Below are 15738 nucleotides of genomic sequence, written 5' to 3' on the forward strand. Positions count from 1 at the left end.
TCCTGTTTCCTCTCCTCTTTGCCTCATTAAAGATCAGGCATTGAGTTTTGCTGGATTAGACAGTATAATATTTCCCATGCTATTGGGAAGGGTTGGAGCAAAGTTGATTGAATTCAGCCAACATTCCAGTGGCACACTAAAGAGTCTGGACTATGAAGCTGTGGCACTGGAGCCATTTTTATCTGCTCTCAGTTAATACAGTAAATTCTCCTATTCTCAGAAACATGAACTCCCCTTCTGTGTGGACTCATTCTACTCCCTTCACAAATGTAAAAGCCTTACATTGGTGTAAGGATGGGCAGATTGCAGACAGATTTCCACTAACATTAGTTTTTTCTCAAATTTGTCAACATTAGTTAATTCAATTCATTTAAAATCCAAAAATGGGGGTGTTTGAGTGGACACGTGTGTGAAAGGGGTGGAACAGAATTGAGCAACAGTGAAGAGGATTCCTATTGGGAGATATATTTTGGACTTGGCCAACTTCCACGAAAGCTCATAGAGCAATAGAGTGTGTTTGGAATTGAAATGATTTTCATGGGATTATAGTTAAGTGTGATTACAGGTAGATGTCGATGTATCTAAAGCAAATGGTAAATGTTGATGCTTCCCTGTGGCTCAGTTGGTAGAGCATGGTGTGTGCAACACCAGGGTTGTGGGTTTGATTCCCACGGGAGGCCAGTACAAAAAAAGAAAAATGCATGAAATGTATGTATTCACTACTGTAAGTCGCTCTGGATAAGAGTGTCTGCTAAATGACTAAAATGTAAATGTAAGTGGTTTTATATCAAGGGAAATTAAGTAGATTACAGCTAGAAGATAGTTGGATAAAGTTCACTATATTTTGTTGTTTCATTAACCTTATTAATTCTGTACAGTTAATGTAACCACATTGATATAAATCATTTAGGTACTCTATACAAACTCCTGATCCTGATGTATTAATAAATCTTTATTGGACCCTTAAATTAAAATGTGTGCTTGTCATTGTTGGGACTGAAAGCATGTAAAAAAGAAGATACAGAATGTATTAAAATACTAAGACAAAATCCAGCAGGATTAACAAAATTTTGCTGTAGGAAAATAGGCTACCCGCACTTTGAAATATTGGACTGCAAAAGAGGAATTATCATGCCGTGTAATCTGATAATCCTAAAGTAGGGCCTTTAATAACATATAGGTTGCAATTTAATCAATTAAATTCATGTTTACACAGTGTCCTAGTTACAAACCCTTAAAACCACAATCCTCTTCCTGTAAGGTGAGTCTACCTGTGTTACTAGCATACCTAGCACAGGAGGTTGGTGGCACCTTAATTGGGGAGGACGGGCTTGTGGTAATGACTGGAGGGGAATTACTGGAATGCTATCAAATACATCAAACACATGGTTTCCATTTGTTTTATGCCATTCGATTTTACCCTTATTTTACCAGGTAAATTGACTGAGAACACATTTTAATTTACAGCAACGACCTGGGGAATAGTTACAGGGGAGTGGAGGGCGGATGAATGAGCCATCCTCCCCTCAGCAGCCTCCTGTGCTACTTAGTAACATTCAGATTCTACAGAACCCAAAATGTAACCAATGTTGAAACTCCTAGAAACACTAGACCACACATATCTCCTATCAACTTGTTGCAACGCAATCTAGCCCCGACAATAATGACGTTAGTTCTATGATGGTCATGTTTATCTGGCATGTGGCACTGGCAGCACAGGAACCTCAATAAGCATGTCAACAACAAGCCAAAAACACACCACCAACTTTAATAGGCCACAAAGACTGCATCTCTTCGATCCATCAGAGCAGAACACTTTGGTACGGACACCCCCAAACAAGCCCGAAGTGACAAATTATAAGATTTGTCACTTTCTCCAAGCAAATCTGAAGTTAAATATTATGGTTTGTTTTTGTTGTGATGTTTTAATCTAGCAGGCTTTAAATGGCAGACTCGCTGCAGTATTAGAAACGGGGGTGCGGGTGCACCAATAAACGGGGGCAGACACACACACCAGAAATGGATGTAGAGCTGTGATAGGAGAATTCAGCAAAGCTAAAGACTCTGACAGTGAGAACATTATGGCAGTGGCAAAGAGACCACCCAGCTAACACATTTGGTTCATTGGAAGTTGTGGGAACGTATGTTTTTGGTTTCCCATTGGTTCTGGGAACAAAGCCATATGTTTCCTGATCGGTAAAACTTAAACGTTTTTTAAACGTTCTGAGAACGGGAGTGAAAATTTCGCCTGTTCTGGGAATGTTTATTTTTAGGTTGCAGGGAGGATCTGAGAACGTTTTACTCTGGTTCCTTGAACATTTTCCTGGGAGGTTTTATTGACGCTCTGAGAATAGAAACTACAGGGTATTTGGAGGTTTTTAATAACTTCCTTAAAACTTTCACCGAATGTTCCAATAACACTCCAAGCAAAGATAGGACACATAGAAATTAATTCTTAGGCATAAATCATGCACAGACATTTATTTTTTATTGTGATACGGCATATGTGAGATTCAAACCGATAACCTTCTGTTCTCTATCAATGGAATTAGTCTATTACGCCAACAGAATGGGGCTAGCATGCCATGTTTTTTTACTCATGCAAAGCTGTTCATTTTAGTCTATTCAAACAGACCCTATTTCAAAGGAAACAAGCACTCATTAAGATCAGGTGTGGTCAATTAGTGGCTGCATCCAACTCACCTGGACACACTTTACAAGAGTGGATAGAGTTTTGTTGATGCTGAGAACGAAATGTATACACAATAGAAAGATGAGTGGGAGGCCCCGGTGCACAACTGAGCAAGAGAACAAGTACATTAGAGTGTCTAGTTTGAGAAACAGACACCTCACAAGTCCTCAACTGTCAGCTTCATTAAAGAGTACCCCCAAAACACCAGCCTCAACGTCAACAGTGAAGTGGTGACTCCGGGATGCTGGCCTTCTAGGCAGAGTTGCAAAGAAAAAGCCATATCTCAGACTGGCCAACAAGAAGAAAAGATGAGCAAAAGAACACAGACACTGAACAGAGGAACTCTACCTAGAAGGCCAGCATCCCGGAATTGGCTATTCACTGTTGACATTGAGACTGTTGTTTTGTGGTACTATTTAATGGAGCTGGCAGTTGAGGACTTGTGATACGTCTGTTTCTCAAACTAGACACTTTAATGTACTCGTCCTCTTGCTCAATTGTGCACCAGGGCCTCCCACTCCTCTTTCTGTTCTGGTTAGAGACAGTTTGCGCTGTTCTGTGAAGTGAGTAGTACACAGCGTTGTATGAGATCTTCAGTTTCTTGGCAATTTCTCGCATGGAATAGCCTTCATTTTTCAGAACACAAATAGACTAACGAGTTTCAGAAGAAAGTTATTTGTTTCTGGACATTCTGAGCCTGTAATTGAACCAACAAATGCTGATGCTCCAGATACTCAACTAGTCAAAAGAAGGCCAGTTTTATTGCTTCTTTATTCAGGGCAACAGTTTTCAGCTGTGCTAACATAATTGCAAAAGGGTTTTCTAATGATCAATTAGCCTTTTAAAATTATAAACTTGGATTAGCTAACACAACGTGCCATTGGAACACAGGAGTGACGGTTTCTGATAATGGGCCTCTGTACACCTATGTAGATATTCCATGAAAAAAAATCAGCAGTTTCCAGCTACAATAGTCATTTACAACAGTAACAATGTCTAGAGGATTGGAGAACTCTAAATTAATATCTAAGTGGCATTTTCCGTTAGGATCTGTGAGAATATCTGTGAATATCTAAGGGGCTTTTATATAATTCGAAATTAATTAATAATAATAGCTTTGTTTAAAAAGTAACAATATTTTGGAGATTTTTTTCCATTTAACCTAAGTTAAATGCGAGAAAAAGGCAATTCGAGCGAGAAAAAGGCTATTCTTGAACATGGGATGAGACATTCTCACTAATTTGTAAATAAAGACAGTTTGTTATTTAGAATTATTTATTTCTGGAGAAACCTAACTTGATTATTTAGCAGACATCACTTGCTTAAATTCATGAAGATGATGAGCAATCGGCAAAAGCAATCTGTAATCTGCTGGCATCACGGCACAACATCAACATCGCTATAATTACAGTCAGAAGACAGTTGAAGAAACGTGCGTGGACTTATGGAAAGGCTCAGTAAGAAATGTTTTATATATATATATATATATATATATATATATATACACTGCTCAAAAAAATAAAGGGAACACTTAAACAACACAATATAACTCCAAGTCAATCACACTTCTGTGAAATCAAACTGTCCACTTAGGAAGCAACACTGATTGACAATAGATTTCACATGCTGTTGTGCAAATGGAATAGACAACAGGTGGAAATTATAGGCAATTAGCAAGACACCCCCAATAAAGGAGTGGTTCTGCAGGTGGGGACTACAGACCACTACTCAGTTCCTATGCTTCCTGGCTGATGTTTTGGTCACTTTTGAATGCTGGCGGTGCTTTCACTCTAGTGGTAGCATGAGACGGAGTCTACAACCCACACAAGTGGCTCAGGTAATGCAGCTCATCCAGGATGGCACATCAATGCGAGCTATGGCAAGAAGGTTTGCTGTGTCTGTCAGCGTAGTGTCCAGAGCATGGAGGCGCTACCAGGAGACAGGCCAGTACATCAGGAGACGTGGAGGAGGCCGTAGGAGGGCAACAACCCAGCAGCAGGACCGCTACATCCGCTTTTGTGCAAGGAGGAGCAGGAGAAGCATTGCCAGAGCCCTGCAAAATGACATCCAGCAGGCCACAAATGTGCATGTGTCTGCTCAAACGATCAAAACAGTCTCCATGAGGGTGGTATGAGGGCCCGACGTCCACAGGTGGGGGTTGTGCTTACAGCCCAACACCGTGCAGGACGTTTGGCATTTGCCAGAGAACACCAAGATTGACAAATTCGCCACTGGCGCCCTGTGCTCTTTACAGATGAAAGCAGGTTCACACTGAGCACATGTGACAGACGTGACAGAGTCTGGAGACGCCGTGGAGAACGTTCTGCTGCCTGCAACATCCTCCAGCATGACCAGTTTGGCGGTGGGTCAGTCATGGTGTGGGGTGGCATTTCTTTGGGGGACCGCACAGCCCTCCATGTGCTCGCCAGAGGTAGCCTGACTGCCATTAGGTACCGAGATGAGATCCTCAGACCCCTTGTGAGACCATATGCTGGTGCGGTTGGCCCTGGGTTCCTCCTAATGCAAGACAATGCTAGACCTCATGTGGCTGGAGTGTGTCAGCAGTTCCTGCAAGAGGAAGGCATTGATGCTATGGACTGGCCCGCCCGTTCCCCAGACCTGAATCCAATTGAGCACATCTGGGACATCATGTCTCGCTCCATCCACCAACGCCACGTTGCACCACAGATTGTCCAGGAGTTGGCGGATGCTTTAGTCCAGGTCTGGGAGGAGATCCCTCAGGAGACCATCCGCCACCTCATTAGGAGCATGCCCAGGTGTTGTAGGGAGGTCATACAGGCACGTGGAGGCCACACACACTACTGAGCCTCATTTTGACTTGTTTTAAGGACATTACATCAAAGTTGGATCAGCCTGTATTGTGGTTTTCCACTTTAATTTTGAGTGTGACTCCAAATTCAGACCTCCATGGGTTGATAAATTGGATTTCCATTGATTATTTTTGTGTGATTTTGTTGTCAGCACATTCAACTATGTAAAGAAAAAAGTATTTAATAAGATTATTTCTTTCATTCAGATGTGTTGTTTAAGTGTTGGCTTTATTTTTTTGAGCAGTATATATATATATTATTTCAAAAAAATTCTCAAAACATTAATCATGTGTGTTCACTTGTTTTGTACTGTTCTGTAGTTTCGACCCAATGATTCGTCTGACAAACAAAGAACTTTGCGTCCTGCAGGCCCAGGCATGGATCAAAACTGACAAGACATTCAATAATGTCATCTTCACAGACTAATCAACCATGGACCTTGAGCAATTTGCTTCAAATTGCTACAGAAAAAAAGGATGAAGATCAAGCAAGCGAGTCCCAAGCATCCTCTCAAACTCCATGTGGGGGGAAATTTCTTGCTAGGGACCATGCCCATATTTGATTTTTGATGGTACGTTTGACTATTTACAAAGCAAAAGGTACATAAAATATTGTAGCCTACACCTCACAGACTTATGTGTTCCACAATAATTCACTCTTGCCTCCTTTTCAGGTATCATGGCTCGAGATTTCTTTGAGGAAGAAATCATCAAGAGATATGCTGGACCGTATGTCAGGGAGGTGTTTCTGGGTACACATTGTTTCTTTCAAGGTAGGATTCTAGCAATATTTTGTTACGTTTAGGCCTATTTACATGTATATTTCTATTATTGTACCTAATTTTGGCTGTTAGGCTAAATGTATTTTTTTCTTCTCCAAATGCAGACAATGACCCAAAACACACTGCCGCCTGGGTTTGCATTGCAAATTAGGGCATAAACTGGGTCAAGACACCAGCAGAGTAAGTAGACCTTTATGTAGTAAAATAAAGATTAAATAAAAATAAATTAGTTAATAACTGGCCACCCCTCATAGCCTGGTTCCTCTCTAGGTTTCTTCCTAGGTTTTGGCCTTTCTAGGGAGTTTTTCCTAGCCACCGTGCTTCTACACCTGCATTGCTTGCTGTTTGGGGTTTTAGGCTGGGTTTCTGTACAGCACTTTGAGATATCAGCTGATGTAAGAAGGGCTATATGAATACATTTGATTTGATTTGAATAAAAGACCTACAACACCTTCGTTAGGCCTACAGTATATCTAAAAATATTTTTTAATCTCTACATGCGTCTCCTGATTTAAACCCAATCGAACTTGTTTGGCATCAACTGAAAACATTCAGCCGTAACTGTGAAGCCGACAAGCAAAGATTAATTGGTCAAGGCCATCAAGATGTTTTGGCATGAGAAATTGACGATACAACAATGCAACAAATACATTGATCATCTCAGCAAGGTTTTACCTGTGGTCGTGGAGCTGGGTGGAAGTGCGACTAAAAGGTAGTTTATATAAACATCTGCGTTTGAATGTCTTTTTTCTCGTTATTTTATTAACGAAAGCATAAAGATGTTGATGAAGAAATACTGTACTGCTGTTTTGACTTAGAAATGTAACACTTTGGAGTACTTAATAAGGATCGAATACATTGCAAGTTGAGGGATTTTCACAACAGTAGCTGGGCTATAAAAAGTATATTTTCCTGCTAATAGCATGATGGGCTACATTCTTTATTGTAACCACACAATGTCACAAATCATTTGTATCTACCTTTCTAATTACTTTTAGAGTTTGGGATTTACAAATGTGAGCTTTGAATTATTAGTTACATTGCTTTAGTTCGAACGTGCTGACTTTTTTCTTTAAATTATTGTTTTATGTAGGATGCCACATTTTTGACCAGTTGCAATTGTAAGTAGGCCTAATAAAAATAATCCTACTTCTATTAGGCTGTAAGCCTCATAGCCTACCTCAGCCAGTTAAGTTATTTTATATACAGTGGTTCCTCCTTTAAAAGTTGCGAACTTACACCACAGGACTTAGAGGTACCCAGCGTCACGGCTTCATTGCTTCAGACCTCCACAAGGGGGAGTTAGAGCACTCATTGTGCATTTGGGTCCCAAGGATTTTATATGACCAATCATATCGAGTGGTTCCAATGACGAATTTGATGCGAGCCACCCTTCCCTGGTGACTTTCTTCAGCAAAGATGGCTGAAAAACATTATGGTGGAAGCAAATTTCAGTAATTATAACCTCATAACGAGTCAAGCAAAAAATTTACAATTGAGAGGAATATGTTAGGTAATGTAGAGACAAACGATTGTGCATATTTTTTGTCATAAAGTTAATTTCCAAAAATCGTTATTTAGTACGTTTTTTTTCAGTCATATTCAATACCAGGTGTATCAAACTCTATTCTTTGAATTTAAAATATATATATATATTTTACCTTTATTTATACAGGTTTATTCTCATTGAGATAAATATCTCTTTTCCAAGAGAGACCTGGTCCAATAGCAGCAAGGGGAACAACGTTTCAGATAAACCAAATTACATACACAACATTAAACAAAACTATAAACACACATACAGTACAACAAAAACATACTACATTTAAAAACATAAACATCTTGACTAAAAACAGCTGGCCTAAAAACAATTACACTCTTGTGTAATATATACATCGATCAAGTGTTTGAACTCCGCCAACGAAACTAGATCATCACATTTTAAAATGTTCAAAAGAGAATTCCAGGACCACGGTGCTAAGTAAGTAAAACTATTTCTACCATGACCTGTTCTAATTTTTGGTACTGTTAGAAGCAAATCAGAATGGGACCGTAATTGATTCTTATTTACTGACCTAACTAAAAAAGAACAGAGATAAAATGGCATTTTACCCAATATGGCCTTATAAATCAGTGTATACCAGTGTTTAAGCCTATGCGAGGTCAATGACGACCAGCCAACAGCGCTGTAGAGATCACAATGATGTGTTAGACGTTTCTGATTTGTAATGAACCTGAGGGCTGCATGATACACTGAATCAAGTGCTCTCAGGTTAGTGGCTGAGGCCTGCATATATATAACATCACTAAAATCTAAAACCGACAGTAATGTACATCGTACCAGCTCCTTCCTGGCCTCAAAAGAAAAACATGCCTTATGCCGGTAATAAAATCCTATTTTCAGCTTCCTTATCAAGTTCTCTACATGCACAGTGAAGCTCAGCTTATCATCAATCCACACACCCAAATATTTGTACACTTTAACTTGCTCTATATTAAGTCCAGCCAATGTAGCAATGACATGATTTGTAACATGCCTGGCATTTGAAAATACCATGCATTTTGTTTTCCCTGAATTTAGAATCAGCTTTAAATCATACAGATGTTGTATGACGTTAAATGCTCTTTGGGCATTTTCAAAAGCTAAAGATAAACTACTACCACTTGAATAAAGAACAGTATCATCTGCATAAAAATGAACATCCGCTGTTTCAATAAGATCACCAATGTTGTTGATATACAAAATGAATATTTTGTATATCTCCTGCTCCTGGGACATCAATAATTACACGTTGTAACTATGCAATAGACTACAAACATGTTTAAGTAAAGGCAGATTAGTAATTCATATACAAAGAATTAAAAAGCAGTACATCCTGCCAGCACGCCCACAAGCGTGCTGAATGACGTGTGGAAGAGAGCGAGGAACGAGATGTGAGTAACAATCCAGGCTATTTGCTCTATGTCCAGCATAATAATGTAATGAAACATGCAGGGAGCATGCTAGCATGCTAGCCCAATTTCAGCATGCTATCGACTGTGCCCAAATGTATTAATTTGGGTTTGGGCCGATTGTGGCAAAAAAATACTTTAGCGGTCTAAGGCACTGCATCTCGGTGCAAGAGGCTTTACTACAGTCTCTGGTTCGAATTCAGGCTGTATCACATCTGACCATGATTGGGAGTGCCATAGGGCGGCGCACAATTGGCCCAGAGTCATCTGGGTTTGACCGGGGTAGGCCGTCATTTTAAATAAGAATTTGTTCCAACCTGACTTGCCTAGTTAAATAAAGGTTACATTTAAAAAACAGCTGGCTGCAACAGCAGTGGCTGGTGCTGAAAATATAGTTAACTTGTTATGCAAGTGTTGCACACCAAGAGATGGAGAAAACCTACACCAGTCGAGCAATTCATTTCAACAATCATCTTTATTTTAATTTGACGTGATAAACAACAAGAGGGCTTAATTGGAGTCTATTTCTTCAGAGCCTAGACCTATATAAAATAACTTAACTGGTTGACAGCTTAACAGCCTAATAGAAGTAGGATTATTTTTATTAGGCCTACTTACAATTGCAACCGGTCAAAAATGTAGCATCCTGCATAACATAATCATTTAAAGAAAAAAAATCAGCACGTTCGAACTAAAACAATGTAACTAATAATTCAAAGTGCACATTTATAAATCCCAAACTCTAAAAGTAATTGGAAAGATAGATACAATTGATGTGTGACATTGTGGTTACAATAAAGAATGTAGCCCATCATGCAAATGTTTCCTATTTGCAGGACAATAGACTTTTTTATAGCACGGCTACCGTTGTGAAAATCCTTCAACATGCAATATATTCGATGCTTAAGTACTCTAAAGTGTTACATTTCTAACTCAAAACAACATTTCTTCAACAACATCTTTATGCTTTCGTTAATCTTCTTGATCTTCTTCCTTTTTTTCTGTAGCAATTTTGAGCAAATTGCTCAAGGGCCATATTTGATTAGGCTGTGAAGATGACGTTATTGAATGTCTCGCCAGCTTTGATCCACGACTGGGCCTACAGGACGCAGAAACGATGTGTACCAAGAAACACCTCTCTGACATAGCATATCTCTTGATGATTTCTTCCTCAAAGAAATCTCAAACCATGATACCTGAAAAAGGTATGTATATATATATAAAACATTTCTTACCGAGCCTTTCCATAAGTCCACGCAGGTTTCTTCAGCTTTCTTCTGACTGTAATTACAGTGATGTTGATGTTGTGCCGTGATGCCAGCAGATTACAGATTGCCCTTGCCAATCGCTCATCATCTTAAATAATCAAGCTAGGTTTCTCCAGAAATTAATCATTCTAAATAACTAACTAGCTTTATTTACAAATTAGTGAGAATTTCTCACCTGATGCTCAAGAATTGCCTTTTTCTTGCTCACTCTAGGTTAAATGAAAACGAAATCTCCAAAATATTGTTACTTTTTAAACAAAGCGATTATTATTATTAATTCATTTAGAATCATATAAAAGCCCCTTAGATATTCTCAGATATTCTCACAGATCCTAACGGAAAACGCCACTTAGATATTAATTTAGAGTCCTCCAATCCTCTAAATGTAATTATTGGCGGAGAGTCATGTCATTGAAAAAATATTTGTTAATATACTGTAGGCCTACCAAAGGCTAAATGAGTATCAATAGTGTTGAGTACAGCCTGAATTCAAACCAGGGACTGTAGTAAAGCCTCTTGCACTGAGATGCAGTGCCTTAGACCAATAGATAAATATGTATTTTTTTCAGAACATTAACCGTGTGTAGGTAGATAGGTGTGAAGGTAGATGTGGAAAGAAGGTAGATGTGGAAAGATAGATACAAATGCAAGTTGGGGGGTGTTTCAAACCTAGCTTGGCTATTAGACAATTCTTTAGTAAACGTTGAATAGTCTATTGTTCAGCTAATAGCTCATCCTGCTATGCATGTGAAAAACTAATAATAATACTTTTCCCCCCATTCCACATGTTAAAGATTCCAATTGATAAAGTGCTTTTAACCACAATCGGCCCCAACCCCAATTAATACATTTAGGCACAGTCGATAGTGTGCTAGACTTCAGGCTAGAATGTTGAGGGTTTGAAACCTGCTCCCTACATGTTTCATTACATTATTATGCCGGACTCAGAGCAAATAGTGGGATTGTTACTCCCATCTCGTTCCTCGCTCTCTTCCACACGTCATTCTTCGCCTGAGTGGCTCGCTTGTGGGCGTGCTGGCAGGATGTACTGTTTTTTATTCTGTATATATGAATTACAAATCATGTTTCTAGTCTATTGCATAGTTACAATGTGTAATCATTGATGTCCCAGGAGCAGGAGTTGTAAACACTGTTGAAGTGTATAATTGTAATACATACATGCAGACACAGCATCATTCAAAGAATGGAGTTTGATACACCTGGTATTGGATGACTGAAAGAAACTTGCTAAATAGCGATTTTTCGTAAATGAACTTCATGACAAAAAAATATGCACAATCGTTTGTCTCTACATTACCTAACATATTCCTCTCAATTGTACATTTTTTGCTTGACTTGTTATGATGTTATAATTACTGAAATTTGCTTCCACCATAATGTTTTTCAGCCATCTTTGCTGAAGAAAGTCACCAGGGACGGGTGGCTCTCGTCAAATTGGTAATTGGAACCACTCGATATGATTGGTCATATAAAAACCTTGGGACCCAAATGCACAATGAGTGCTCTAACTCCCCCTTGTGGAGGTCTGGAGCAATGAAGCCGTGAGGCTGGTTACCTCTAAGTCGCGTGGTGTAAACTCGCAACTTTTAAAGCAGGAACCACTATACATGGGAGCATACGGCAGGTTTTCTTGTCATAGTCATACATTTTTAAGCATAATTTCTCTTTACTTGATATTTGAGGAATGCCTATCACTTTACAAGATCCCTGTAACCCTTAAAGATTTTTGCAATTGTTTTAGATGCCATTCCCTCAGATGTTGCTTTGTTATTCAGTAACGTGTCAAGACCTAAGCCTGGTTGAATAAAATATCTTAAGCGTTCCCCTTAAGGGTGTACCTTAAGGAATAATTGTCCCTTGCCTAAGGTAATTGTTTAAGGGTGTTGTATAGAGCCCTTCAAACATTTTTGAAGGTAAGGCATAATTTAAGGGTTTTACGGTAGATTGAAGGCACTTATGACAAAAGTGTCTGGTTACCATGAAGACAATGTGATTCACTGACTGAACTTCTCTTCAAAGAGATCGCAGTTATTTTGGGACATTGCAAAATAGAACCTCTACAGTACATTCAAGACGAGAAACAAATTGATTCAGAAGATAATAAAACAAGTTTCTTTCAGTTACTTTTTTCTCAAACTTTCTAGAACGTCAAGCTAACTTACAGAGTAGGTAGCAAGCTAGCTTTGTAGACATAGCCAAAGGAAGTAGGGGTACTGAGATTGCTGCAGCACCCCTGAAAAATTTGAAGAAAAAAATATGCATTAGGAAAGTATTTAGACTTTTTCTACATTATGTTACATCATGGTCTTATTCTAAAATTAATTAAATAAAACATGTTCCTCATGAATCTATTCACAATACCCCATAATTACGTAGCAAAAACAAATGTATTAAAAATGTAAGAAATACCTTAACATAAGAATTCAGACCCTTTCCTATGAGACTCTAAATTAAGCTCAGGTGCATCCTGTTTCCATTGATCATCCTTGAGATGTTTCTACAACTTGATTGGTGTCCACCTGTGGTAATTTCAATTGATTGGACATGATTTGGAAAGGCACACACCTGTCTATATAAGGTCCCACAGTTGACAGTGCATGTCAGAGCAAAAGCTTGAAGGAATTGTCCGTAGAGCTCTAAGACAGGATTGTGTCGAGGCACAGATCTGGGGAAGGTTACCAAAACATTTCGGCAGCATTGAAGGTCCCCAAGAACACAGTGGCCTCCATCATTCTTAAATGGAAAAAGTTTGGCGCCACAAGACTCTTCCTAGAATTGGCCACCTGGCCAAGCTGAGCAATCAGGGGAGAAGGACCTTGGTCAGGGAGGTGACCAAGAACCCGATGGTCACTCTGACAGAGATCCAGAGTTCCTCTGTGGAGATGGGAGAACCTTCCAGAAGGACAACCATCTCTGCAGCACTCCACCAATCAGGCCTTTATGGTGGAGTGGCCAGACGGAAGTGACTCCTCAGTAAAAGGCACGACAGCCCACTTGGAGTTTGCCAAAAGGCACCTACCTAAAGACTCTCAGACCATGAGAAACCAGATTCTCTGGTCTGATGAAACCAAGATTGAATTCTTTGGCCTGAATGCCAAGAGTCACGTCTGGAGGAAACCTGGCACCATCCCTACGGTGAAGCATGGTGCTGGCACCATCATGCTGTGGGGATGTTTTTCAGCGGCAGAGAATGGGAGACAAGTAAGGATCGAGGTAAAGATTAATGGAGCAAAGTACAGAGAGATCCTTGATGAAAACCTGCTCCAGAGCGCTCAGGACCTCAGACTGGGGCGAAGGTTCACCTTCCAACGGGACAATGATCCTAAGCACACAGCCAAGACAATGTAGGAGTGGCTTTAGTACAAGTCTCTGAATGTCATTTAGTGCCCTGGCCACCCTAATTGTAGGCTAACCAATACCCAAATGGAGATTCAGTGAAAATAAAAATCTCATTGATTTATCAAGACCAGTCCCCATGTTTGTCTCAGAGCAGCATGAAACGGTACTGAAATAGTTGACCACTATTGCTATTGCTTCAAATCCTATAATAACAATTGGATGACTTTGGGTGTTCCAGTAAGCAACAATTAGTTGCCTTCTTACTTTATTGTGAAAAATTAATCCATAACTCTGCTAAGCCTACAATCAAGAAACTGACAATACAACAATGCAACAAATACATTGATCATCTCAGCAAGGTTTTACCTGTGGTTGTGGAGCTGGGGAGAAGTGCAACTAAAATGTAGCTGAGATGTACTGTATAGTAGTTGAAATAAACATCTGCATTTTGAAAGTCTTTTTTATCATTATTTTATTAATAACAAAAGCAGAAAGATGTTGATGAACAGATACTCTGTACAACTTTAGAGTACTTAAGCGTCGAATACATTGCAAGTAGGGGGGATTTTCACACCTACAGTAGCCAGGCTATTAAACTAATCGGTGGATAACAGATCGGCTCTCGGAACTCATTAACATGCGTTTCTCTCTTTCTCTCTCACACGCACGCACACGCACTTTCTGTCTTGACCTCTGAATGCTCAGCTATTTAAAAGTCAACTGACATTTACTCCTAAGGTGCTGACCGGTTGCACCCTTTATAACCACTGTTTATATTATTTGACCCAGCTGGTCATCTATGAATGTTTAAACAGCTTAAAAATTGATCTAGCCTTTATGGCCATGTACTCCAACCAGTTCGGATTTAAGTATAACTTTTGTATGACTGACACCTTTAGTGAGAGGTCTAATGCTTTAATATTTAATCATTTCTGCCCTTCGATTTTATATTCATTATATAAATAGGCCCATGTGCACCTTCATCAGATTAACCGCAACATGTCGGCTAAACCGATTTAATTCATGAATGCATTAGCTATTCTGTGTTTTTATTTACAGCAGTGATGGACAGCTGGAGGCATTTTGTTTTTCACAAGCGTGGTTTTAGAGTACTTAAGCATTGAATACATTGCAAGTTTGCCCATTTTGGCCTTTAGGCTACACTTTACAATAGGACAAATATGTCATTGAATTCGATTAAAAAAAACTGTTTTAAAATGCATATGTTTATTAAGTAGTCTTGCTTGTCTCAAAGCAGTGCGAAACGGTGCTGAAATAGTTGACCACACGCAGGTAGTCTATTGCTTCAAATCCTATTATAACAATTGGATGACTTTGGGTGTTCCAGTAAGCAACAATTTGTTGCCTTCATTAGCCTACTTTATTCCAATATTTCTGTCATTCAGTGATATTTATTCCCATAGTAATTCATTATGGATCCATCCAGATGTGGTTAGAAAACAATGCATTTTGTGGACTCGGTAAGATGGACTCACTGATGGTTGAAGATGATGAGCGATCGGCAAAGGCAACAAACATCGCTCTAATCACAGTCAGAAGACAGTTGAAGAAACGTGAGTGGACTTACGGAAAGGCTCTGTAAGACATTATATATAAGAACAGCTGCTCTTTCCATGACAGATTGACCAGGTGAAAACTATGATCCCTTACTGATGTCACCTGTTAAATTCACTTTAATCAGTGTAGATAAAGTGGAGGAGACTGCAAAGCTGCTGGGTTTTTCATGCTCAACAGTTTCATTTTACATTTACATTTACGTCATTTAGCAGACGCTCTTATCCAGAGCGACTTACAAATTGGTGCATTCACCTTATGATATCCAGTGGAACAACC

This window comes from Salmo salar, chromosome 15 (assembly GCF_965601325.2).
Source record: "Salmo salar chromosome 15, fSalSal1, whole genome shotgun sequence".
Classification (NCBI taxonomy): domain Eukaryota; kingdom Metazoa; phylum Chordata; class Actinopteri; order Salmoniformes; family Salmonidae; genus Salmo; species Salmo salar.